This window comes from Phacochoerus africanus, chromosome 9 (assembly GCF_016906955.1).
Source record: "Phacochoerus africanus isolate WHEZ1 chromosome 9, ROS_Pafr_v1, whole genome shotgun sequence".
Taxonomy (NCBI): Eukaryota; Metazoa; Chordata; class Mammalia; order Artiodactyla; family Suidae; genus Phacochoerus; species Phacochoerus africanus.
In genome coordinates, this window is record NC_062552.1 from 92,065,511 (window position 1) to 92,093,217 (window position 27,707).

The following is a 27,707-nucleotide window of genomic DNA, read 5'->3' on the forward strand; positions in this document are numbered from 1 at the left end:
CTAGCTAATGCAAGTGTCCGTTGTTGTGCATAGTTTTTTGTATGGCAATTTTTTTCCCCCCAGATGACACCCTCTTTGAAAAAGCAGTTATTTCTGCATGTATAATACCTGGGTTTTAAAAAGAGTTTTATTTTCAAATATCATTTCTAATTGATTAAAATATAAACTGATTGTTGAACTATGACGTGAAAAAATGGAGAAAAAAACAAAAAAATGTTCAGAAACACGTATCTATTTGTTGTTAGAAATTGTTATTGAGTACAGTTATTTTAGCTGTAAAGTTAGGTTTGGTATTACTGTTGAGAGATAGCTATGGGATACCTAAACCTTTTTGGTGAAAAACAAAGAGGTGGAAAAACAATGGATGAATTGCATGAAGAATTTTTAATGCATGGAGGCTTACTGAACCAGACTGAAAAAAGAAACAATAAATAAGTAGACCTAACAGAACACAAGGGAATTGAAAGAATGAAATTGTTTCTTTTTTTTTTTTGTCTTTTTGCTATTTCTTGGGCTGCTCCCACGGCATATGGAGGTTCCTAGGCTAGGGGTCTAATCGGAGCTGTAGTCTCCGGCCTACGCCAGAGCCACAGCAACGTGGGATCCGAGCCGAGTCTGCAACCTACACCACAGCTCACGGCAACGCCGGATCCTTAACCCACTGAGCAAGCACAGGGACCGAACCCGCAACCTCGTGGTTCCTAGTCGGATTCGTTAACCACTGCGCCACAACGGGAACTCCTGAAATTGTTTCTTATAAACAATAGTTGGAATTAATGCAGTTTAGCTGGTGATTTTGGTGAAATGGAAAGAGTTGTCCTGGGATAGTTGGATTTCAATTCTGTATTTACTACCTGCTAACTGGGTAGGTTTCGTGAACTTAAGTTTCTGATTTTCTGTCTGTAGAATGAACATAGGAATATTCATCCAAAAGGTTATAATGAGGATTAAATAGAATCAGTCACATAAAGGTGCATAGCAGCATAGTTAGGCACTTAATAAATGTTTGTCTTTTCTTTTAATGACCAGTGGAAGTTTTACTTTACCATAACCAGTGTTCCTGGTGATTATTAATGAACTCAGAAATAGGACCTACAGTTATCTTGGAACTCATCAAGAAAATAAGAATTCCTATTAAGAAAAGGCAAATCCCTGCTGTGTTGACTTCTTGGAACTTTTCACAGTTTGAAAGTTAAGAGCACTGTTGGCATAAGACTGTAATAGAAAATGCTGGTATGGGAAGGTTCTGATTTGGGGAAGAATGGTGGAATTTTTTATAGTGCTTTAGTAGGAGAGGGTCAGGCACAGTTCAGCTAGTTTGGAGAATAGTTAGTTAAGGATAGCTCTCAAAGAACTGATCTTGTTGATTAGCAGACATTGGGCAATTTTTTTGTCAATAAGGTTGGGGAGAAACAGCTACTGGGGACATGAGAGGCCCAATAGAAAATTCCAGTTTTTAGTGTCTTCATACTAGATTTTTCTGTCATTGGCTTTTGCAATCTTTTCCCTTCTATAACCTCTCTCTGCCACACTTCCCCGCCCCAAGCCCCAAGTATGAGGGTCCTTTATCCTAGTCATGATTTTAGATCCCTTCTAGCACTTTATCTCAGAAGGCAGTATCTTTATGAAACTTCAAAGAATGAGGAATTAATTATTTTCTGGTGCTAAGAAGTTTTCTCAGTCTTTGCTTTCTGTCTTCTTTGCATTGTGTTTTAGATCCTGTTATGTAGGTGATCTGCAGTAGAGGAAAAAATAATGTATGATAATGAAAAATTTCAAAGTAGACATATGTCTGGAAGGGAGATTTGAATAGCGTTTTGCAGCAGCTATTTTAGTTGATGACACATCTTCAACTTAAATTGCAATTGACTTAAAAAATTTTTGCCGTTTCCTTCTGTAATGACTCTAGTAGAAGTCAAATGAGATCATTTTTAATAGCTAGTTTGCAAATTTTGGTATGTGCAAGCAACCTTCCTAAGCCTATCTGTGCTTTCTAAGGAGCCCAGGTGTTTTTTTTGTTTGCTTGTTTTTTTGGCCACACTTCTGGCCTATGGAAGCTCCTGGGCCAGGGATTGAACTCATGCCACAGCAGAGACCCAAGTCACAGCAGGGACAATACCAGATCTTTAACCCAGTGGGCCACCAGGGAACTCCTTCTCATATCTTTTTAATGTATTATTGGTTTCTGGCAGTTGGTGCTTAACACTGTTAATTCTTGAGTTTAGTGACTTATTTGTGCTTCTTAAGATTTTTTTGCCTTTAGGAGATAAAAATTGACTACAAGTGGATCCAGTCTCTTGTAAATATAATATATACATTCAGGCATTCCCACTGTGGCACAGCAAGTTAAGGATCCGGCATTGTCTTTGCAGTGGCTTGGGTCACTGCTGAGGCATGGGTTCGATGCATGGCCTGGCACAGTGGATTTAGGTTTCAGCATTGCTGTAGCTGTGATGTAATTAAATTATCTGTATTCTCTTTGAATACGTAAATCTTCCTATTACCTGTGAGTGTGCTTCTTGCTTTGTGGCTTCCTGTGTTGTTCTTGTCATGCTTGCTTAGCTTTTAGTTTAAGAACAAGGCTATGTTAGTTAACATCCATGAGAGACATTGGCCTATTTATAGACTTTAGGAAAATTTGATTATTTGGCCACCATATTTAGGATTATTGGGGCATTTCTTCATAACTTTTCTGAATATAGAAAAAGAAGTGAGTTTCTTATTCTTTCCTAATCAAGCTCACCATCCGTCTTATACTTTTCAAAGCAGCTTGAATGGAAAAAAAATAAGAAGAGTAGCATATCTATGATTTCTATATGGTTATGCTTACCATAACTATGAAAATATATTTGATTTACTTTGAGGCTCTCAGGGTAAATGCATCAGGTGTATTCAATATTTTTAGTATTATGTATACTTAAGTACTTTTCCATAACTTATGAGAAAGTTATTTATGGGTTTTTTTTTTTCATCTACAGAAGATCACAAAAATTTTGATAATGCGGCTTTCTCTTTCCAATATGAAGAGGAAGTTAGAGAATAGATTTATCTACATCTAAATAGTAAGTCACTGGTGAGAACCCTTTCTCTGTATTATATTACTTTGCTCCTTAAATGACATTCTCCTCCATTGAGTGGAAGAGAATGTCACATTTGATAATATGAAGCAGAAATTCACTAGCCTATCTTTCCTTATTTGTTTAGAAAGTATCTTTTTAAATCTCCATATCTTTTAATCTTAGGAACTCTGAAAGTCTTATCTTTTTTTATTTCTTCTCGAGAAAGTATCTTCATTTACTGTTGATGTTTTCATAGAATTCTGCTACCCACAGATAAAAATAAAAACATGCTATGTAAAATCTCTCAGCCGTTTAGGGTATTTTTTAAATGAATGAATCAGTTATTTAAAACTTTCCATAGATTTCTGATTTTTTTTATAAACAAGTGGCCGCACCTGTGGCGTATGGAAGTTCCCGAGCTAGGGGTTGAGCCCACAGCCACTGTAGAAGTAACACCAAGTAGTTACGTTGTGAGCCACATGGGAAGTCCAGATTTGTGATTTTTTAAATCACTTTCTCCCCAGCTGTATTTAGGTATAATTGACAAATGAAATTGTAAGATATTTAACCACATGATATCTCTTATATGTGGAATCTAATCTAAAATGATACAAAATAACTTATTTATACAGCAGGAATAAACTCACAGATTTGAAATCAAATTTAGGGTTATCAAAGGGGAAACCATGGGAGGAGGAGGGATAAATTGGGAAGATGGGATTAACACATACACACCGCTATATATAAAACAGGTAAATAATAAGGACCTACTGCAAGATCTACGTAATATTCTGTAATAACCTAAATGGGAAAAACGAATGGATATAGGTGTATGTATAATTGATTCATGCTGTAAACTTGAAGCTAATACAACATTGTAAATCAGCTACATCCCAATAAAATTTTAAAAATTGTAAGGTATTTAAAGTATATATTGTGATGACTTGATCTATGTACTCATTGTAAAAGGGTTTCCACCATCTGCTTATTCACACATCCATCACCTCACCTATTTGTCTTTGTGTATGTGTATGTGTGAACATTTAAGTTCTCTCTTAGCAAATTTCAGTCATTCAGTAGAGTGTTGTCAATGATAATAACCATGTTTTATATTATATCCTTAGACTTTATCGTACATTTGCAAGTTTGTGCCCTTTTACCAACCTCTCTCTACCTTTCCTTTGCCTCAGTTCCCCAGTCCCTGGAGACCAGTTTTCTACTCTTGGTTTTTATGAGTTTGAATTAGAAAATTTTTTTTAAGATTCTACATAAAACTGATACCATGCAGTATTTGTCTTTCTCTTTCTTTTTTTGGCTTATTTCACTTAGTATAATGCCCTTAAGGCCCATCCATGTTGTTGCAAATGGAAGGATTTCTGTCTTTCTCATGAGTGAAAAACATTGCACCACATCTTTGGGATTCATTCATCTGCAGATGGACATTTAGGTTGTTTCCATGTCTTGGCTACTGTGACTAGTGCTGGAATGAACATGAGAATTTAGATATCTCCTGGAGGTCCTGTGTTCTTTTGGATATATAACTGGAAGTGTGATTGTTGGATTATATGGTAGTTTTACTTTTAATTTTTTGAAGAAGGTACCTCCTGTTTTCAGTAATAGCTGCATAAATTTACAATGCTACCAGCAATGATCAAGAGTTTCCTTTTCTCTACATCTTCACCAACACTTGGTATCACTTGTCTTTTTGATGATATATCATTCTAACAGGTGTGAGGAGATATTGTATTGTGGTTTTGATTTGAATTTTGTTGATGATAAGTGATGTTGAGCATCTTTTCATGTATCCCCTTCTATATTGGTCTTTTATGGAAAAAATGTCCATTTAAAAAAATTTTTTTGCTATTGAGTTGTATGAGTTCTTTGCATATTTTGGATATTAATTCCTTATCAGATATCTGATTTGAAAATATTTTCTCCCATTTTATAAGTTGCTTTTTCATTTTGTTGATGGTGTCCTTTTGTTGTGCCGAAACTTTTTAGTTTGATGTAGTCCCATTTGCTTATTTTTTATTTTGTCACTTTCACTTTTACCAAATCCAGAAAACCTTTGTTAAGACAGTTGTCAGGGACCTTGCTCCCTGTTTTTTCTTTTAGCAGTTTTACTTGTCAGGTCTTATGTTCAAGTCATTAATCATTTTGAGTTGATTTTTGTCTGTGGTGTAAGATAGGGGTCTAGTTTCATGTCTTTGCTAATTTTATTTGTGTATCTTCATAATATTAATTCTTCCTATCCATGAACAGTGTATATCTTTCCATCTGAGTGTGCTATCTTCAATTTCTTTCATCTGTTTTCTTATAGTTTTTTGAGTACAGGTCTTTTACCACTTTAGGTAGGCTTATTCTTAGGTACTTCTTTTTGATGCAATTGTAAGTGGAACTGATTCCTTAATTTCTCTAATAGTTCTTTGTTAGTGTATAGAAATGAAACAAGTTTCTGATTATTAATTTTGTATTTTGAAACTTTACCAGATTCATTAATGAGCTCTAGTAATTTTAGATGGCATATAGGATTTTCTATATATAGTATCATGTCATTTGCAAACAGTGGCAATTTTACTTCTTTCTTTCGAACAGGGATTCCTTTTATTTCTTCTTGTTTGGTCCCAGTGGCTCAGACTTCCAGTACTTTGTTGAGTAAAGTGAAGAGAGTGGTCATCCTTGTCTTGTTCCTCATCTTAGAGGAAATGCATTCAGCTTTTCACCATTGAGTATGATGTTAGCTCTGGGTTTGTCATATATGACCATTATTATGTTGAGGTATGTTCCTTCTTTGTTCACTTTCTGGAACATTTTTATTTTACATGGATGTTGAATTTTGTCAAAAGCTTTTTCTGCATTTATTGAAATGATCATATGGTTTTTATTCTTCAGCTTGTTAATATGATGTATCATATTGATTGATTTGCAGATATAAAACCATCCTTGCATCCCTGGGATAAATCCCACTTTATTACAGTCTATGGCCTGGGCTGTGGGATGGAAATCCTGTGAAATCAGATTGTTATGATCATTATACAACTACAGATGTGATAAGGTCATTTGAGTAATAAAAAAAAAATGAAAAAAATATTATAGTCTATGATCCTTTTAATGTATTTTGGAATTTGATTTGCTAATATTTCTTAAGGACTTTTGAATCTATATTCAGCAGGTATATTGGCCTGTGATCTTCTTTTTTTTGTGTTATCTTCATCTGGTTTTGGTGTCTATGATGCTGGCCTCATAGAGTGTGTTTAGAAGCATTCTTTCGTCTGCAATTAAAAGTTTGATAGAATGCACCTGTGAAGCCATTTGGTCTTGGACTTTTGTTTGGCAGCAGTTTTTTGTTTTTTTTTTTTTATATTACTGATTCAATTTCATTACTGGCAATTACTGTTCATATTTTCTATTTCTTTCTGGTTCAGTCTTGGGAGATTGTACATTTCTAGGGATTTTTCTGCTTCTTTCCACTTTACTGGTGTATATTTGGTCAAAGTATTCTTCTATGATCCTTTGGATTTCTGCAGTGCCTGTTGTGACTTCTCTTTTTCCATTTATGATTTCATTGATATGGAGTCTCTTATTTTCTTGATGAATATAGCTAAAGGATTTACAGACTGTTGGGTGGATTTCCCTGTGCTATATAGTAGATCCTTGGTAGTTACCTATTTTATATACAGTAGTGTGTATATGTTAATGTCATCCTCCTCATTTATCCTTCCCCCCACGATTTCCCCTTTAGCAACTGTAAGTTTGATTTCAAAATCTGTGAGTTTGTTTCTGTTTTATAAGTAAGTTATTTTATATCATTGTTATTAGATTCCACATGTAAGTGATATCATATGATATTTGTCTTTCTCTATGTGACTTAATTCACTTAATGTGATAATCTTTAGGTCCATCCATTCCTTGACTTTCTGTGTAGGTTATGTGCATTAGATAAAACAGCCACCTCTTGCAGACTTGATGGAGTGGTCTCATGTAGATGATGAATCTTTTTGTTTGTTTGTTTGTTTGTTTACAGCCGCACCTGTGGCATATGGAAGTTCCCAGGCTAGGGGTTGAATTGGAACTGCAGCTACCAGTCCATGCTACAGCCACAGCAACACAGGGTCCAAGCCGGGTCTTCGACCTATACCACAGCTCACAGCAATGCCAGATATTAAGCCCACTGAGCAAGGCCAGGTATCGAATCCACATACTCATGGATACTAGGTGGGTTCATTATCGCTGAGTCACAATGGGAACTGAAAGATGATGAATCTCATCTTTCAGTTCAGCTGTAGCTCTTGGTCATTTCTCAAAACTTTTTGATTGTCCATGCCACCTTCACTGTGGCTCCCAGTAGTTGGGCATATGCCAAGACCTGTCTTTGTCTCAAAAGACAGGACCAGTTAGCACCTACATGCAGGCTAATAAGAAGCTGGACCCTAAAGTAGCAGCTTTTAAAACATGCAAGTTGTTGTCATTCAGGGAAGACATCCCTGAAAGAAGAAAGACTGGGATCTGGGTATTTTTGTCTCTTCCCTCTGCATGGTGCCTGGGGGTTAGCCACTTGGGAACCATTTATTGGTGTGCTAATGTCTTATGTGAACATAAGTCTGACTTGCTACTGGAACTAGGCAATCAAGAGGTACAACCCCTGGATAGCAGCCGTCATAGTCAGAATGCCAGATGTATATACAAGTTCCTTTCAGGGAGATATTCATGATTTGAAGGGATCTACAGGGAGAATGTAGAGATGGTGTCTCCTGCCTTCTGGTCGTTAGGGAGGATGTCTGTCTTAGATACATGCTAAACTAGAAGCCTCATCTTTAAGGCAGCAGCTTTTAAAGTAGGTAAATGGGTCTCATTCGGAGCTTAATATTTTGAAGGCCCATTCTTCACATGGAAGTCTTGATAGTTGGGGTGCTAGATGTTGGGTCTAAACTCTTTATTTCTCAGGAAAAAGCTAGTAGTTGTAAATTTCCTCCTAGTTGTGTTGAGAGTGGAGTTTACAAAGACAGTGTGTCTCATCACTTCCTACCTATTTGACATAGGTTTTTTTTCTTATTTACACTATGTGTAATGGTCACTTAGCTGGTCCCTGAATTTCTTTCAGAGGGACTTGTGTGTTTGACTGTTGATTCAGTGTATCGGTAGGAGTCAGAGAGTTTGGGAGCCTCTCATGTTGCCATCTTGGACTGGAATCAGATTTATGATTTTTAAATATTTGTCCCTTTGAGGTGCTGATCATATCTAAGATATAACAAGAATGAATCTAAAATGTGTATAACTTCATTTGTGCTGTTGTTTAGATGTAACTTTTTTTTTAGTAATTACACTATTAGAGACTATATTTTGAGTGGTATCAAAAGGATTCATTGTGTTTATTTATATCATACTTATTTCTAATTTGAGTCATGTAGTTGTTTCATAGGTGTGTCAAATAGTAGATGGCATGGTGAGAGAGAAGAAATATAAAATGTGAGTTTCTGCAAAAATAATAAAGGAAGGAAGTGCAGTGCACTTTCGAATGTGTGTGCTTTCTTTCTTTCTTTCCTTTCTTTTCTTTCTTTTCTTTTCTTTTCTTTTCTTTTCTTTTCTTTTCTTTTCTTTTCTTTTCTTTTTTCTTTCTTTCGCGCTTTTTAGGGCCGCACCCATGGCATATGAAGTTCTCAGGCCAGGAGTCAAATCAGAGCTACTAGCCTACACCACAGCCACAGTAACGCAGAATGTGAGCTGTGTCCACAACCTAAGCCACAGCTCAGGGCAGTGCCTGTTTCTTAACCCACTGAGCAAGGCTAGGGATTGAACTTGCATCCTCATGGATACTAGTCAGATTTGTTTCTGCTGCACCACAATGAGAACTCCTCTGAAGTGTTTTTTAGTGTTTAAAAAAAATATTAAAAACACCAGCATCCAGGGGAAGCTGAGAAATCTTGTTGCATTTATATAACTATTTTTATCTATTAGTTATAAGCAAAAACAATGGAAAATTAATTATATAGTGAGAAATAGCCTTTAATGATGAAGTTCTCCTATAAAATTCTTCAGTTCATTAAACCTACTTTTGGTTATTATTATTTTTAAAAGAGGTAATTGGGCAGTTCCAAGAAAGGCTGCAGAACAGCTGTAATTACAGCTGCAGATTTAGTCAAAATAGGGGTTTTTAAAGGCTCCTCACTCCTCTTTCGCATCTCTTTCCTTTACCCCAAGTAACCCAAATTTAGTTGTAAAAGTTTTGGTAAGCTCAGGATTCTGAAACTGGACTGCCATATGTTTAACTGCATGCAGATGTGATGATTATATGTCTCTTTATCAAGGTTTCTGGAAACTTTATCTTCCTACTGCTTTGTGCACAGTTAAATGATTGTTGTCTGCTTGTTTCTGCATTGAAGTTTATAAATATATGAGTATTCGAAGCACAGTTTAGTGATTTTTATCAAGGCCTGGGCATTTGCTAAAACTACTTAGAGGGATAATAGTTTTTCAATCTAAATTTAAACAAGCTAATGTTGACATGATTAAAAGTTTGACTGGAAATATCTGAAAAACCTTACATCTATATGTTAAGAAATATTTCTTTAAATTTTACTGTAACAGGGAAATTTTAATTTTTTTTACCTTGTCTAAAAAATTTTGATACATTTAAAAATGTTTGGAGCAAGTTTTATTATAGTGAATCAAAAGTAGACCACATATTCACGTTAATGTTCCTGGTACTCTCCCTTCCTATTGTTTATGATATAAGACTGTGGATGTCACTCTGAGGTCTAGTTTTCAGTTCATCGTTCAGGAAATGGGTATAACGGTTATGAAGAACTGTGGCCAAGAGCAATATTTGGGACCAGTCTCTCTGTCCCAGTTATCATCTCTTTTGCAGATGCTAGTTATGCTGATTATCAGTCATAGTCATGAGCTATAATATAACTAACTTAATTTTACAGTATTGTCTTCTAGAATTTGTTTCAAAACTGTAGTGATTTGCTGTTGAATCACACAGGGAAGTGAAGAAGTCTCTGCCAAAGCTAACAATTTAATACTTAAAGTAGAAAAGAAACTGAAATATGCCTGTTTGTGCATACCATCACTTCCAAAGGGATAAGGATACAAATGTGTATAGTTCTTACTTTCAAGTAACAGTAGATAGAAAAAGTACAGATATATGCATTCAAATAATAAATCAACTTCTAGACGGTAAATAAACTTGGATTTAAATTCCCCAGGCTCAGAAACTCTTTTGAACTTAAAAGAAATTCCAAAGATCTAGTCCAACTTTATCACTGCACATGAGGTGACAGATTCAGAGAAGTTGGTGTTTAATGCATTGTCATTTATTAAGTGGGAAATTTATAGGACGTTCCAAATATGAACTCAGTGGTGACACTAGGTAGCAAGTTAACTTTGCTTTTATTATCTTAGTGTCAGCTAATGTTGATTAATTGCTTGTTGTAAGTACTTTTATAGAGAGACTGCCAGTTCTTTTCTCATGTAAGTCTAGTAGGTGTATCAGCAGAATGTAGACTTATATAGTGGGCTATTTTTAGAGAGGGTAGCTTTGAACAAAATCTGTTTCAAAGAATGCTGATGAATTCAAGTGAATAGTAAAACATTCATTAAGACAAAATGAGGAAACTATATTTACAAAATTACATGACTTTTAAAACATAGATTGACTTACAGGTATGAGGTCAGATAGCAGGTAAAATTTGAAGTGAAGTATAATTTTGATGATGAAGATACAACTAATTTTGTGAGGATAAAGGAAGAAACGTAACAAAAAGAAACTCTTAGGAAGGAAAATAAAGCTTTGAGACTTTAATAAGATAGGAAAAATGAAATGTGAAAAGCAATTCAGTTCTACTTAGAGCTTGGCCGTACATTTTTCTCATCAAAACTTGTTATTGTAGTCGTATTTTGCTTTCTTCCTTTACATATTCTCTCTGAGAAAAGCTCAGGTATGGTGCGGTGTGATATAGTGCAGTACAGGTCTGGCTTTGTCACTTATGACCAGTATGGTCTTGGACTAAAAGTTTGCCTATTAAGACATCTAAAGTGAATAATTTTTAATTATTTAGATGTCTGAGATTTAGGTACTTCATTAAAAATGAAACCATGTCTTTGATATGACTGACTATAGGATTACTGAAATGAAATTACATGAAATTGTTTTAAAAACTGAAGACTTCACAGAGGTAAATAATACTGTTTTATACTATAACTATAGATTCAGTCTAGCATGACAGATATTTTAGTATGCAGTATGTCAGAATTAAGGTTGTTGACTTTAGAATTAAGGAAGACGTAGTTTTTGCCTTTAGGATACTTTCCATCTACTTTGGGGAAGTAGAAAGTAAAATATATAGTACACATATCTACGATACATGACACAATATGAAAAGGGTAATGAGATGTTACGCTCGAATTAAGAGCTACTCACCTGAATCTGCTCTAGGTCCATGAGATTCAGTGTGCCACAAGTGACAAAGTGAGCATGTTGACCTTTGTATATATATCTATATATCTGTATATATCTATATCTGTATATCTTCTGCTGTTTGAGCTTTTAGATAAGAGCAGACAGGGTTTTAACTTGGGTCACCATGTGATAGAGGTCTAACTTGGGCTCTCCAATAGATGCAGAGAGGAGCTTGTTAATTTTTCAGGTGTATGGATATGAGTCAGTAGCTGAGTCAAAGTGTCAAAAAGAATGTAAAATTTTTAGTCTTGATCAGTATTGTCAATGGGATAGGTTCCAGATTTTAACATCTGGGTTGGATACTTTGACAGCAGCAAAGAGGATTAAAGGGGGACTTTAGGAACATCCATTCCAACCTCCTTGAAGATACCTCTTACAGGGTCCCAGAATTAGCTTGACTATTTCTCATACTGAGGCATCTTTCCGTGATGTGATGCAGTACACTTCCTTATGCACTCTTGTGTTTGGAGTTCTTTGTTTTTGTCAGCCCCAAATATTGTTCTGTGTTCTTTATATTTTTTTGAATATGCTACAGGCTTGACTAAAGAGAGGAAACTGGGAGTTCCCGTCGTGGCGCAGTGGTTGACGAATCCGACTAGGAACCATGAGGTTGCGGGTTCGGTCCCTGCCCTTGCTCAGTGGGTTAAGGATCTGGCGTTGCCGTGAGCTGTGGTGTAGGTTGCAGACGCGGCTCGGATCCCGCGTTGCTGTGGCTCTGGCGTAGGCTGGTGGCTACAGCTCCGATTCAACCCCTAGCCTGGGAACCTCCATATACCGCGGGAGCGGCCCAAGAAATAGCAACAACAACAACAACAACAACAACAACAACAAAAGACAAAAAAAAAAAAAAGAGAGAGAGGAAACTATTGATGGGACTACCAGAAGTCAAAAGAGGAGAATGATAGGTTGAGGAAGCAGGACAAAAAAATGAAATAATAACAACTATAATAACCAATGCTTATTAGCACTTAAGTCCCAGGTGCTGTTCTTTTGTTTTGTTTCATTTATTTATAATGATTTTTTTTTTCCATTATAGCTGGTTTATAGTGTTCTGTCAATTTCCTGCTGTACAGCAAGGTGACCCAGTTATACATACATGTATACATTTTTTTTCTCACATTATCATGCTCCATCGTAAGTGACTAGATATAGCTCCCAGAGCTATAAGGAAGGATCTCATTGCTTATCCATTCCAAAGGCAATAGTTTGAATCTTTTAACCCCAAATTCCCAGGTTTTGTTCTAAATGCTTTTCTTATATTATCTCACAACAACCTATGGTATTGGTATTTTAATATTGAGTGTCAGTTAAATGAAATATTAATATCAGGTGATAACCTTAATGATATTTACCTTTGTTAAAGATGAGGGAACTGAGCTATAATGCTTTGCACAGTGGAAGGCAGAGCTTATGCTTTTTGGTTCTAGAGACCAAACCCTTAACACTACCACATATTACTTCTTAAAGATAACCTGGAGGCCCCTCTGGGAAAAGTTCTCCACCTTCCCTTCTCTAAGTGTGATAGCCATTAGAGATAAAAGATGGCAATTTTAAAGTCAGTAACTTGGGTCTACTGGGGGTGAGTGGAGAAGGTGAAATACTGTAGAATTTATTCAACATTTTAAGATTGACTGCTGGTATTAGAAGGGAACCCGAATGTAATCTACTTTGCAAATCAAGGGGAAAGGGAATTTTGATGAGGCTCTTGTGAGGACTATGTTTTATGATGCTGTATAAGCATAAAAACTTGATATAGGAAGTTTAGTAAGGACTTATGATCACTAGTTTATTGTATAGATCAGCACTGTGTAATAGAGATATAAAGTGAACCATGCATGTAATTTAAAATATTCTGGCAGCCACATTAAATAAAAAGAAACAGGTTAAATTAGTTTTAATAATATATTTTATTTAACCTAATATATTCAAAATATTATTTAAACAACTAATTAAAACAATGAAATACATCTTACATTCTTTTATTCCTACTAAGTCTTTGAAATTAGTGTGCATTTCTCTGTTTAAATTAGCTATTTTCTCGGTTTTAACTATTTTTAATACTTAGTAAGAAGAGGTGGGGAAAGATTTACCAAATGTTTAGGCTTCCTGTTGTTTGAAGTACTGTGGGTTTTATGTAGTTAGAGGGATTCTAAATGATTTCTGCAGTCATAAAAGTTCTGGGCTCTGGTTTTAAAAAGAGCACAGTGCTTTTTCTGTAGTCAGAGCTCTAAAAGAGAAGCACACAGTTCTTACTCTTGAAATGTGGTGTTTGTTGGTTCAGGGACTCTGTGTCTCTTAACTAGAACTTATCACAACTTCACTTATTTGACCGGTTTGTTTTTAAGGAACTTAATAAGTTTAAACTTATTTGACGGGTTTGTTTTTAAGGAACTTAATAAGTTTAAGCTTACATCATTCCTCAGGCAGGGATTTCTAAAATCTTCTTTTCCCTGCAAAGAAAAAAATCGCCTAAAAACTCCAACTAAATAAACTTAAAAATGAAAATAAATCTTTTTAAACTATAAAAATGTAATATGCATTCTTCATATAAATTTAGATAATAGAGATAGCTACTTTGGTGTGTTTAATGAACAGATCTTTGGCAGAGGAAAGTGTGTGATCTTTGGCTTCCTCCTGCAGTGCTAGCGTTCCTTGGGTAGTAGCACTCCAGTGAATCAGATTCTGTGGGTTGTATGGGGACAGATAGTAAAGACTTTATTTCCTTTAAGAAGAGTATGAACAAATGGGAGGTATGTGCTCTTTCTGTCCGAGTTATGTATTATATTGCTCTGTATTATGTATTATATTTTATTTGGCTAAGAGCCTAATTTTTTTTTTTGTCTTTTTGTCTTTTGTTGTTGTTGTTGTTGTTGCCATCTCTTGGGCCACTCCCGTGGCACATGGAGGTTCCCAGGCCAGGGGCTGAATCGGAGCTGCAGCCACCGGCCTACGCCAGAGCCACAGCAACGCGGGATCCGAGCTGCGTCCGCAACCCACACCACAGCTCACGGCAACGCCGGATCGCCAACCCACTGAGCAAGGGCAGGGACCGAACCCGCAACCTCATGGTTCCCAGTCAGACTCGCTAACCACTGCGCCACGACGGGAACTCCTAAAAGCCTAATTTTAATGCATTTTATTAAAAAAAAAAACTTACTAGGAGTTCTCTGGTGGTCTAGTGGTTAAGGATCTTGCATCCTCACTGCTGTGGCTCAGGTCCCTGATCCAGGAACTTCTGCATGCTGTGGGCATGGCCAAAAAAATCTTCTTAGAGAGTTATCTGTGAAACTCTAAGATTTATAAAACTAAATTACAGCTATAGGACCTGTTAACTTGTTGAGAAATACTAGGTTAAAATATAAGTTCTGCTCTGTATAATTTAACAGAATAGAATATACTTTTATCATCAGTAATTTTCATTTTCTGAATTTGCAGTTTTAGTAGTATGCTGATGTTATCAGTATGTAAATCTTTTTTTCCATGACTAATTCTGTTTTGTTTATTGTGAATTTGGTTGTGGTTCAGGTGAGCGTAAGGGAGTTTTGTGGAAACTAGAGCTTACCATTTTGGGGATGGGTTCGTTGTGGGACCAAGCAAGCTAGAAATGAGGGTGAAAGAAAACAGTAACCACTTGGGAGCAGTTTGAAATGAGGGGACAAACAGATATTTTGAGAAAAGATGCAGTGTTTTTAAAAATAAATGATTCATACACATACCTTAATCATTAGGAACATAATCAAGTTTTTTTAAATTTGAATAGAAAAACATCATGTTAGAGCAGTTTGAATTTCATATTTATTAGGTTCATATTTTGTGTGGATGAAGTATGGAATTCTTAGTTGTTTTGAATTGAGCCCTCCCGTGGCTTCTTAGACTTTTAGCTAAGGGTGACAGTCCTAAGCTGTGGAAAGTCCCGAGACTGAGTTTGTAATGTCTTTGTGTTAAATAGCTAACACAGAATGACTTTAGACTAGATTTCATTAACCTGTCTGTTTCATATTTTTTGCTTGAAAGACTCATCATGGAATTATTAGTACTTTATAATTCTAAAATGCTGCGAAAGCATTAAACACTCTTTAAAGTATCATATTTATTAGAATGTTCCTTAATGCAACGTAGTTCATTCATTAACCCATACTTAGTTTTGGTTATTGTAATTACCTGTCCCCAGCCATCCATCGTAGTCCTAGGCCTGTCATTCTTTAACTCTTAGTTTTACAGGGTCATCTGTGAGAGTATATCCAGGTCATGACTGACCTGAGGATGACTCAGGAGAATTCTTGTAAATGGTGGTTATGACTGTGGAATGGTTTTGTACCTGGTATTGTTGCCCTGCTACCTCAGGTTTTGGAGTTACTTGGTTTCTCCTTAACTGTCTCTGGGCAAGATACTAGTTTAGGCAAGTTATTAAACCTTAGATTCCTTAATTGCAATTTGGAAATGATAGCAACCACCTCTTAGGGTCATTAGAGGACCCACACAAAATAATACCTCTACTATTAAGGATAATAGCAGCTGACTGAGGTTTTATTTGTTTGTTTGTTTGTTTTTTTGAAGACTTTTTTTTTTTTTTTTTAAAGAGCAGTTTTAGGTTCACAGCAAAACTAAGAGGGTAGTACAGAGGTTTCCCATATACCCTCTGACCTGACACATGTCTAGACTCCTCCACTGTCAACATTCCCCACCAGAGCGGTACATTTATTATACTGTTGTACCTACATTGACACATCATAGTCAAGAGTCTTTAGTTTACTTGGGATTCACTCTTTTTTTGTGGTTGTTATTCTCAATGAATTTATTTCATTTATAGTTGTGCAATGATCATCACAACCCAATTTTATAGCATTTCCATCCCAAACCCCCAGCACATCCCTCCGTCGCCCAACCTGTCTCCTTTGGAAACCATGCGTTTTTCAGAGTTTGTGAGTCAGTACATGTTCTGCAAAGAAGTTCATTGTGTCCTTTTTTCAGATACCACATGTAAGTAATAGCATTTGATGTTGGTGTCTCATTGTCTGACTGACTTCACTTAGCATGATAATTTCTAGGTACATCCATGTTGCTAAAAATGCTGGTATTTTGTTCCTTTTAATGGCTGGGTAATATTCCATTGTGTATGTGTACCACATCTTCTTTATCCACTCCTCTGTTGATGGACAGTTAGGTTGTTTCCATGTCTTGGCAATTGCAAATGTGCTGCAACGAACATTGGAGTACATGTGTCTTTTCAAGTCACGGTTTTCTCTGGATAGATGCCCAGGAATGGGATTGCTGGGGAGTCACTCTTGATGTTGTATGTTCTCTGGGTTTTGGCAAATATATAATAACATATATTTATCATTTTAAAACCATGAAGAGTATATTCATTGTCTCCCCAAATCCTCTGTACCTTTTCCTCCCTTCTCCTCAATTTCCAACTGAACAATTACTTATCTTTTTACTGTCTCCATTGATTTTCCTTTTCCAGAATAGTGTATTAATTGGAATGTTATAGTATGTAGCCTTTTCAGAACGACTTCTTTCACTTTAAGGTCCCCTCATATCTTTTCATAATTTGATAGCTCATCCCTTTTCAGCATTGAATAATATTTCATTGTCTGGGTATATCAAAGTTTACTTATCCATTCACCTACTGAAGAACGTTTTGGTTGTTTCCAAGTTTTGGCAGTTATGAATAAAGCTGCTATAAACATTTATGTGCAGGTTTTTTGTAGATGTTAGTTTTCAACTGGAAGCTACTTTTATTGAGCATTTATTGATTTTAGCCTGACACTGTACTATGTACCTTACATGTAAAATATAATTTAGTTCTTAAGTATATGTAATAGATTAGGCAAAGTTCATGGCGCATAGTAATACATATCCAATAACTGACTGCTGTCATTTTTTCTCTGTTAGATCCAAGCAAGTAGGTTAAACAGAATTTGAAGCTGTTGAGATGAGAGTCAGGAGTGGGCATTCTGATCAGACCTCAAAGACTTAATGAGAAGTTGACAGTGGTTTGAAGGCGAGCTATCTATTAAATTGTAGTTCAGGGATAATCTGCATGGTCATCACTTAGAAAACTTAAGATGTAGAGTTTGGGGTTCATTTTCAGAAACACCCACTTTATAAATAAGAATCTCTGGTCATGGAGCTCAGATTCTGCAATTTTATGAGCTTAATTTTAATAAATAATTCTGATTCACTGTGAAGTTTAGGAATTATCCTTTTAATTTATTATTATTATTATTATTTTGTCTTTTTGCCTTTTCTAGGGCCACTCCCATGGCATATAGCGGTTCCCAGGCTAGGGATCTAATTGGAGCTATAGCCACTGGCCTACACCACAGCCACAGCAACACAGGATCAGAGCCACATCTGCGACCTACACCACAGCTCACGGCAACGCCGGATCCTTAACCCACTGAACAAGGCCAGGGATCAAACCCGCAACCTCATGGTTCCTAGTTGGATTCGTTAACCACTGCGCCACGACTGGAACTCCTATCCTTTTAGTTTATTAACAAATGATTCTAGGAGTTCCCACTGTGGCACAGTGGGTTAAGAATCCAACTGCAGTGGCCAGAGTTGCTACAGAGGAGCGGGTTCCATCCCCAGCCCCGGTGAAAGGACTTGGTATTGCTGCAGCTGCAGTGTAGGTCTAGGCTTTGGCTTAGATTCAGTCCTTGGCTCGGAAACTTCCATATGCTGTGGGTATGTCCATAAAAAGAAAAGATTCTAGTGATTTTGAAATAGTTCTTTTTCTTTGATATAATAAGCTTTCTATTTTATTGGTGATAGAGATGGTAAATTTTTTTCTATTAAAATTTTTCCATGTCATGAGGGTACGAGGGTGGTGATATTTATTCATTTAACTAGTATTTAGCTAACATCACTTCTTTGTGGTGTATTTTAATTTTTTCATAAATATAGCGTATTTTACCTTATTATTTCAATAATATAGTCTTTTTGAATAGGATAGGAAAGTAACACAGATTAAGAATATACTACTGTGGAGATAGAGAGGTAGAAAAAGTGGTTTTTGGTGCTAATTAGAAAGGAAAAAAATAACTTAATAATTTACATAGCTAATATGAATAATTAAAACCTAATGGGAATTTTCAAGGAGTTTTAGTATGGGTCACTTTATTAGTCATATTAGTTGATGAAAGAGTCATATCAGGAATGCCCAGTTTCTGTGCTTTTTGACAGTTTCCTTTCCTCCTAATGCTCTTATTTTGTGTTTTGTCTGTGTTGACTTCCTGGGAAGTCTTTACTCCAAATCTGTAGTCTGGGAAATCAAGTTGTGTCACTACAGTGCTTTATGTGGGCCTCAGCTTTCTTAGATTCTTAAGGTAAATAAAACCTTATCCAAAGGAACCAATACTTCGAGTCATAATTTTAAACTCCATTTCAGTGAGTCTTTGCATTGGTATTTTTAGCCCCCAAATCTTTCTGGCTCCAGCATCCACTTTAATAACTCTGTGGGTTGAGCAATTCTATTTTTATATCTATAGTTTTATTCATTCTCACAAACTAGGTCACCAGGGCTTTGTCATTGTTAATGAAAAAGGTATTGTACACTTTTTTAGGAGTATGCTTGGACTGAATGAAGCTAAAACATAGAAATTGTTGCTCTGCTTTAAATACCCTCGGGGTATAATTTTGCATATGTTAAACTCAATCTACTTGCCAGTACAATAATATTATTTATCTCTGGGAACTTTGGCTGTTCTGTTGTGCTATTTAGAATTCACATGAATTACTAAAACTTTCCTAGGAGGCCTTTTATTTGATAGCTTCTGTCTGACCTCTTCTTTAAAAGTCATCTTCAACATTTTCAAAAGAATCATTTGGGTCTTTCTGGGACTGGAAATTTTGCTTCTGTAGTGACAGAAGCAGAATGAAGCGGTGGAGTATAGAAGAGGAGAAAAATCGGACTAAATTTTCATCATGCCTGTTTCATTGTGAAAAATAATCGAAGCCTTGTGTCCTTTTCTTTACTGAGGGTAGTGGTGGTGGTAGTGGTAGGAAACTCATTGCAGGGTAAGGAGTCATCGAGGACAGTGTATGTCCTAACATGGAGTGGTTATTTCCTCCAGTTTTCCTTTCATGGGAGGCCCGGGTGCAGTATTGGTATTTTATCACTCACACCCAAGTGTTGACAATGTTGGCATTATAAATAATCTCCTGAGTTACTGTCCCTTCTGTCATTCTTCTCTGTTTTCAGTGTGGGCATAGACCCTTAACAGGGTTGATGTGATTATATTACTATTATAACTTGATTTTTTTTTTCTTTTTAAACCAGAGAATAGCACACTAATTTTTCCTTTACTCTTAGAGTATTTTTATGTCCAACAATTACACTTTCCTTTTGAATGATTTCAAAATGTTTTGGTGTGATATGGGTAAATATATTATTATTTTGTGGTTAAGAGTATAAGCTTTTAAGAATCTCTGGATTTAAGTCTCAGCTTTGCCACTTACTAGTTGTGTGACCCAAGCAAGTTATTTATTTTATAAAACTCTTGCCTCAGTTTTATCTATAAGACAGGGATTATAAAATTATCTACTTTATCAATATGTGTTGAGTATTAAATCATTTTATAAAGAACAACGGCTACAAATAGTATAGGCTAAATATTATTAAATACTATTATTCACTCACCAAAATAGTATTCTCAGTAAACTCGAATAGACTTTAAAAAAATAATACTTAAAAACTGTAGAAAAGTTTAACTTAGAAAGTTATTTTTAGACCGAGTTTGGTTTCTCTCTCTCACTCCCCTTCTTTCTCTCCCCCACCCTCCACATGCACACCCGCTCAAACTGTTAGAGAACAGTGTTTTTCAAACTTCATTGTCCAGATTGCTCAGGGATCTTGGTAACCTGTAGATTTTTACTAGCTTTGGAATAGGCCTGAGGTGCTGCTGTTTTAATAAACTCCACAGATATCTAGATATAGCTAGTCTTTAGATTATATTCTGAGTATTAAAGTTACAGAATGTTCCATTAGTGGTTCTCAATCCCTCTGTAAGTACATTATAAACTTTTGGGTGGTTTTTGTTTTTGTTTTTTAGAAAACATGCCTAAAAAACTTTATCTGAGAACAGTTAAGTCAAATCTTTGGCATCAGTGTTCTGTACGTCATCATCATCATCATTTTTCTAGGTCATTCTCATGTGTGAATAGCATTAAGAGCTACTCCTTCAATGATGTGAAGGGGAGTCAGTAAGCCAAGTAGCTCCATATTATGTCTTCATTTACTTTATCTTCATGTATTTTATCTTTCTGCTTATTTTACTTTTTTACTCTTTACTTTTTTTTTTTTTTTTTGGTCTTTCTGTCATTTTAGGGCCACACCCACGGCACATGGAGGTTCCCAGGCTAGGGGTCTAACTGGAGCTACAGCTGCCAGCCGACACTACAGTCACAGCAATATCAGATCCCAGACACATCTGTGACCTACACCACAGCTCACCGCAATGCTGGATCCTTAACCCACCGAGCAAGGCCAGGGATCGAACCTGCAACCTCATGGTTCCTAGTTGGATTCGTTTCCACTGTGCCACAACGGGAACTCCTCTTTTTACTTTTTTTAAATACATTTACTTTATCTTCCATCATTTTAAGCATCTATAGGGATGATGAAGCATAGCTGATAAGAACTCTTTAACTGGGAGGCAGCTGATAATGTTGGCCTGAAGTTTTCTTCACACTAGACTAAAAAGTTTGACTCCTTGAACCTTGTTTCATAGAGTCTATTTCCTATCACTTTCATCATCTTTGTAATCTTTTTTGGATTCTCCCTAATGATTGGATTCTCCTAATAGCTTCCTGAAAGTATAGTAACTCCTCAAAGTGTAAAATTGCTTTAACAAATCTAAACAATGGCAGGGGCAGAAGAATAAAGTTCCTTCTGCTTCTTAAATTCTGTGATTTTCATTCAGATGGAAAACTTATATTTGTTTCAGATTTTTTATTGGCCATTTCTTTATGTTTTGGGAAGCTGGAATGTGTTTTCTGCTAAAGTATTTGTTTTAATACCTTACTGTCTTAGGTTATATTCCTTTTTTATTTTCCTTCTCATCTGTACTTTTTGCTTCTATTTCTCTTCTTGTACACATTTTTGGAGAGAGGCAGTAAATATTTTCTCATGGACTATCAAATTTTGGGAAAATAGTTTCCCAAAGTGATCATGATCATCACTTCAATTTTATTTAACCTAACCATATGTGTCAATTAGAATCTGGACAGGGAAGCAATCTACACTAGATATTTATGCTGAGAAAATTTAATACAGGGAGGGGTTATATAGGTGTTGGAAACTGAAAAGGCAAAAGGGGAATACTGGAATAAAGCAGAGACAGTAATTACAGAAAGCAGCAGTCATCCCTAGGGCTGGGGGAACAAAGAAGAGCTTAGGGTAGAGTTGGGGCTCAGAACTTCTGGAGGGGGTACTGTCTGGTATTGGTATTTCTGGCACTTCTGTGGGGTGCTTCTGAGAGTGCCAGAAAAAACTTGTGGGTGTCACCAACTGCTACTGCTGGAGTGGAAGGCCTGTGCCAGGTCAATGCTGAGAGGAAAAAGCATGTATCTCCTTTTAGTGTCCTTACTGACAGGATGAGGAAGCTAGCTGGCAAAAGAGAAAAGCAGTTTCCAGAGTTCTATTTTCAGCATTACTGGGCTGAGTATTAAAGGGTGGATTTGGAGTGGAGAGGCTGTAGCTGAATAACCAGCACATAAATCCTTCTGGTCTTCTGGTTACAAGATGGCACAGGCTTTTGGTCTCTTGGTCTCTTTCTTAGTCACATGCTCTTAGTGTCTAGGATTTAGAATGAAAAGAGTTGGAGTTCCCTTCGTGGCACAGCAGAAATGAACCATGAGGTTGTGGGTTTGATCCCTGGCCTCGCTCAGTGGGTTGGAAATCCGGTGTTGCTGTGAGCTGTGGTGTAGGTCGCAGTCACGGCTCGGATCTGGCATTGCTGTGGCTCTGGCATAGGCCAGCAGCAACAGCTCTAATTCGACTCCTAGCCTAGGAACCTCTATATGCCGCGGATGCGGCCCTGAAAGGACAAAAGACAAAAAGACAAAAAAAAATTAGAATGAAAAGAGTTGTTATCATTTTAAAATACTTGTCCGGCTATTGTAATCTGTAGGTATGAGACAGGACTATGTGCTCTAGGATAACTCTGTCACAGCCTTTCTTGGGACCTGAGATTTAATCATTAGATACTCATTCCTTTACTTCTCAAGGGGTTTCTGTTTTTTAAGACCCTTTATTCAAAACACAAAAATTGTAGGAGTGATGATAAACCATAGATTAAAAATTGGTCACTTATTTGCCTGCAATGGATATCTTTGAACAGGAGATTATACCTTCTCTCTCATTCTAATTTTCTTCTTCCTGAAGAGCTGTTCAAATTTTAATATGTATATGAATTATTTGGGGATATTGTTAAAATGCAGATTCTGATTCAAAATGTCCCTGGGTAGGGCCTGAGAGTCTGCATTTCTAATAAGCTCCCAGTGGAGACTGAAGCTACCTGTCCCTAGACCAGACTTTTCTCCTCTCTTCCCTGCTTTGAGAACTGCTGGTCTGGCTTGGATCCACTGTTGGACCTGGTTTTGGGTGGTTGAGTGGTGGGTGGATCATGAAGTAAGAGTTTCTTGCAAGCCCACTTTCTAGAAATATTTTGAGCAATTTTAGTAGAGGTTTTTATAGCTGTTTCTTTCCAGGTGGGACTAGAAGGCAGTGTCTCTGAATAGGTTGACTTTTCTGCCATAATTTTGATGCTGCTCTAGATGCAGTGGCATGCCTATCAATTGTAGTTTTCCTGGAACATCTGAGGCTTTTCAGTAATTTGTGTACATGTTTAAGGGAAACTGACCAATGGAAGATAGGCTAGGACAGTTAAAAAAATTCATGCATCAGATAGCCTGTGTTCATTAAAGCCATTGCTCTTGATTAAATAGGGATATCTATGGGTTTAAGGAATTTGGTTTGAATTTTGTACTGATTATACTTCCCCACTTTGACATTTGATATACTTAAATTTCTCATCAAACATAGGGTCTTGCCTTGAGCCAAAACAATGGTAGCCTATCTTAATTGAACTTTTCATACAGCACAAAATTGTTAAGTTGTTAATTGCTCTTTACATTTGGATTTTGCTTTATCGAGGCATACCTGATCACACAAATAAAAAGTTAATCTTTTTTTTTTTCTTTTTAGGACTGCACCTGTGGCATATGGAAGTTCCCAGGCTAGGGGTCAAATCTGAGCTGCAGCTGCAAGCCAATAGCACAGCCACAGCAATGCAGGATTGGAGCTGTGTCTATGATCTCCACCACAGCTCACGGCAATGCTGGATCCTTAACCCACTAAGCAAGGCCAGGAATCGAACCTGCATCATCACGGATACTAGTCAGGTTCTTAGCCTACTGAGCTACAATGGGAAGTCCCCCCAAAAGTTAATCTTTTATTCAATTGCCATCCTTTAAGATTCTTCCATCTCCACCACTCCCAGTTGCTTGCTGTTTCCTTGTACAGACCTAGATTTTCAAGATCATATAAGTTCTTTCTTTTTTGTCTGTTGCTGCTTTACGTGAATGTTAAATTTTTAATTAATGATGTAGATAATATAATTCAGATCATGTAATTAAAATAATTGGTCTCTATATCATTTGAGGTGAAAGAGTTAAAATGGAAGTTAAGGATTCAGGGGAACCCTACAGAAATGAAGGGTAAAAAAATGCTCAATTTTAGGATCCTAAACAAAGCATTTTGATTGGCATATAGAGACCCTTACATGCACACAAACGTCCATATTTGAATATTTATAGAAGATAATCTGTCAAAATTACTGTTATTTTAATTTGCCAAGCTTGGCTGATTGCTGCAGTTGGATGTTAGTTGAATTCTAGATGAGGAACTGTAAATATGATCTGGTCTAGAATATACTTTTTGTCCTTGAAGCTGTTTGAATATTTCCCTCCTCATTTTTTTTTCTTTTTTTTAAACAGTGGGGTCTTTTTGTGTTAGTTGGACTATTATGTTCTTTTTTAGAGAAAAATAATGACAATAACAGTACATATGATAATAACAGTACATATTAACATTTTTTAAGTTAAAAAATGATTTTCATTTTAGTGATCAGGAATTGTTTGAGTAGTTTTAACTATTTGTCCAATCTTTGCTTCAAGGGAACTTTTCCCTGTAGAGTTCAAACCTAGGGATGTATTCGCATTTGAGTGGCCTTGAGGTTTTGTGTGGATAAGTTTCATGTTAACAACAAAGAAAATGTATATAGTTGTAGATAATTACTAGTACCCCTTTCTTTTGTCTCATTTTAAATAGTTGATAATTTTCGTGACCCAGATTCGATCAATAGTCTCTCCCATTGTAAATATTATGTGGTTTCCTCTGCTTCTTATGTTCTAGGAGAAGAAAGGTAAGTCATTTTTCACAGTTAATATTGACATAACTTTGTGAATAAATCAGATTTTCTCTTTTTGAAAGTTAGGTAGTGTTTCCTCACCCAGAAAACACTGTATTATTTATTTACATCATATCACTATTCCTCAAAAGATTCCACTGAGTCTACATTATTTCAGCTCTAGAGATGATACATTATTGACTTTCTGAAAATCATATGAACATTTCTTCTGAGCAGGACTACATTCTCTGCTCTATCTGCTAGGCTCTCTTGTCTATTTTACATAATCATTCTCGCCTGAATGGTTTGTTTTTACATATTACCACCTGACATGACTAGATAGTCTTATTTTTTTGCTTTTGATATTCTTTATCTTGTAAATTGACATAATTGGATCTTTTTGTTATTACTTTAGCAAGAAATTACGTCAAGTACAAAGTCTTATTTTATTTACACATTGACTTTGTTTTGGAGTTTCAGAAATGTGGGGTCTCAGAAATATATTTTATATTTGGAAAATTAAGAGTGAAACTTTCAGAGCATTCTTTTCTATCTTTCACAAGCATCCATCTTCATTCTCATTTGACAACTCTTTTTTGGGTAGTTTTTCTCTTTTTAGGAGTATTTATATAATCTTTCACTTGTTACTATGATCTCTTTTCCCAGTTCTTTTTGTGACCAACCGCATGTCTTTCAGCATGTATCTCACTCTAATTCCTCATCATCTTCCTAGGAAAATATTTGTCCAACTCTGTAGCCATTATTTGCCTAAAGAGTAACCTTATTAATCATTCCTTAAGATGTTACACTCGCTCCTAATTTTGTAATGGTTCACCATTTGTTCTGTTTATTTGTATAAGGGGCTCAGAAATTTCTGTTGTACCTAGTGTATCACAGATGTGGAAATACTAATAAAATAAAGTTTACTTTTTTGTAAAGTGAAGATATTGCTAATATTCCCTTGTGTTCGGTTATTCTGATATTCTTGCTCTGTTTGGAAACTTATTATGCAACGTAACTTTCAAATTTTTTAAGGTGAATTAGACATGTTCATCTTATTTAACCAGCATGCTTTTGGTTAAGAATGTTAAAACTCAAGTTGCATAAAATTTAAGTCAGTAATATAAAAAAGTAATGAGCTGGTTTACAATGTGATTTGGAAAAAAAAATTAGCTGTATTTCCTGCTTTAAGGATGGCAGATAGCACTGCACAGTTGATTTTCTAAGTAAATTTTGATAAAGGTTAGTTTCACAGCTATGGAAAATATTGGGAATTAGTATTGAAATGCCAATTTCATATACAAATTTAAGCTTTCTGCTGATTTTTTTTTCCTCCAGAAGAAGAATCTTAAATTTGTTTAGAAGACATTATAATGCTATTTTAGGAAATAAGAAGCAAGCTTTATTTTTCTGCAGTTGAGCAATAAGGATAACGGGTACATCACAGTAGTTAGGTCACTTTATTTGGAAATCCTAGTCATGGCAATCAGTGAAGAAAAAGAAATAAAAGGAATTCAAATTGGAAAAGAAGCCGTAAGACTGTTACTATTTGTGATGATATGATACTATACATAGAAAATCCTAGAGACGCTACTAGAAAACTACTAGAGTTCATCAATGAATTCAGTAAAGTTGCAGGATGCAAAATTTATACCCAGAAATCTCTTGCATTTCTATACACTAATAATGGAAAATAAAAAAGAAAAATCAAGGAAACAATCCCATTTATCATCGCATCAAAAAGAATAAAATACTTAGGACGAAACCTACTTAAGGAGGCAACGGACCTGTACTCTGCAAACTGTAAGATGCTGATGAAAGAAATTGAAGACAACACAAACAGGTGGAAAGATATACCATGTTCTTGGGTTAGACGAATCAATATTGTCAAAATTACTACACAAATCAATAATACTTTAAATATCAGTGGTTTAAATACACTAGAAGACAGAAATTGTCAGAGTAGATCAAAAGTCAAGGCCCAACTATATGTTGTGTACAGAAACTCTTTTTAAATATGAAGACACACATAGATTCAGAATAAAGGGATGAAGAAATATATACCGTGCTAACACTAATCGAAAGCTATAGGTATATTAGTTTCAGACAAGGCAGACTGAAGAACAAGGAAGGTTTTCAAGGATAGATAGGAGCATTATATAATGATTAAGGGATCACTTCTTCAAGAAGACATAACAGTCCTTAATGTGTATGTACCTAACAACAGGTTGTCAAAATATGTGACACAAAGACTGACAGAATTGCAAAAAGAAATAGATCAATCCAGTATTATAGTACCTCAACACTTTTCCATCAGAAGTGGATAGATGTAGCATGTAGAAAATTGGTAAGGACATATTTGAACTCAACAGCATCATTAATCAACTGGATATAATTGACATCTATAATCAACGATAACAGGGAATATACATTCTTCTCAAGAAGAAAAATGGAATTAATAGAAAAGTCAGAGTTCTTATTAGCCTTTAACTTTTTTTTTTTTCAAGTAGGATTTGCATCATGAATATCTGATCCAAAAGAAGACAAATGCGGAACTCATTAAAAAAAATACAGCAGGAGTTCCTGTCGTGGCTCAGCGGAAATGAATCTGACTGGTATCCATGAGGATGCAGGTTCAATACTTGGCCTCACTCAGTAGGTTAAGGATCTGGTGATGCTGTGAGCTGTGGTGTAGGTCACAGCTCAGCTCAGATCCTGCGTTGCTGTGGCTGTGGCATAGGCCAGCAGCTGTGGCTCCAATTCGAC

The 27,707-nt window shown here is 36.0% G+C and overlaps 1 protein-coding gene across 7 annotated transcripts in view; it reads left to right on the forward strand.

The window, feature by feature from the left end:
- FUT8 (fucosyltransferase 8) overlaps positions 1–27,707 on the forward strand; it is a 282,389-nt gene that overhangs the window by 61,543 nt on the left and 193,139 nt on the right. For 3 of the 7 annotated variants that reach the window (XM_047797851.1, XM_047797852.1, XM_047797854.1), the window contains one exon: positions 2,979–3,062. The exons of 3 other annotated variants lie outside the window; for them this stretch is intronic. The gene's annotated coding sequence lies outside the window, so the exon portion shown is untranslated. Of the gene's footprint in view, positions 1–2,978; positions 3,074–27,707 lie in introns of all 7 variants that reach the window. One more of the 7 variants, XM_047797853.1, reaches the window with a different exon arrangement.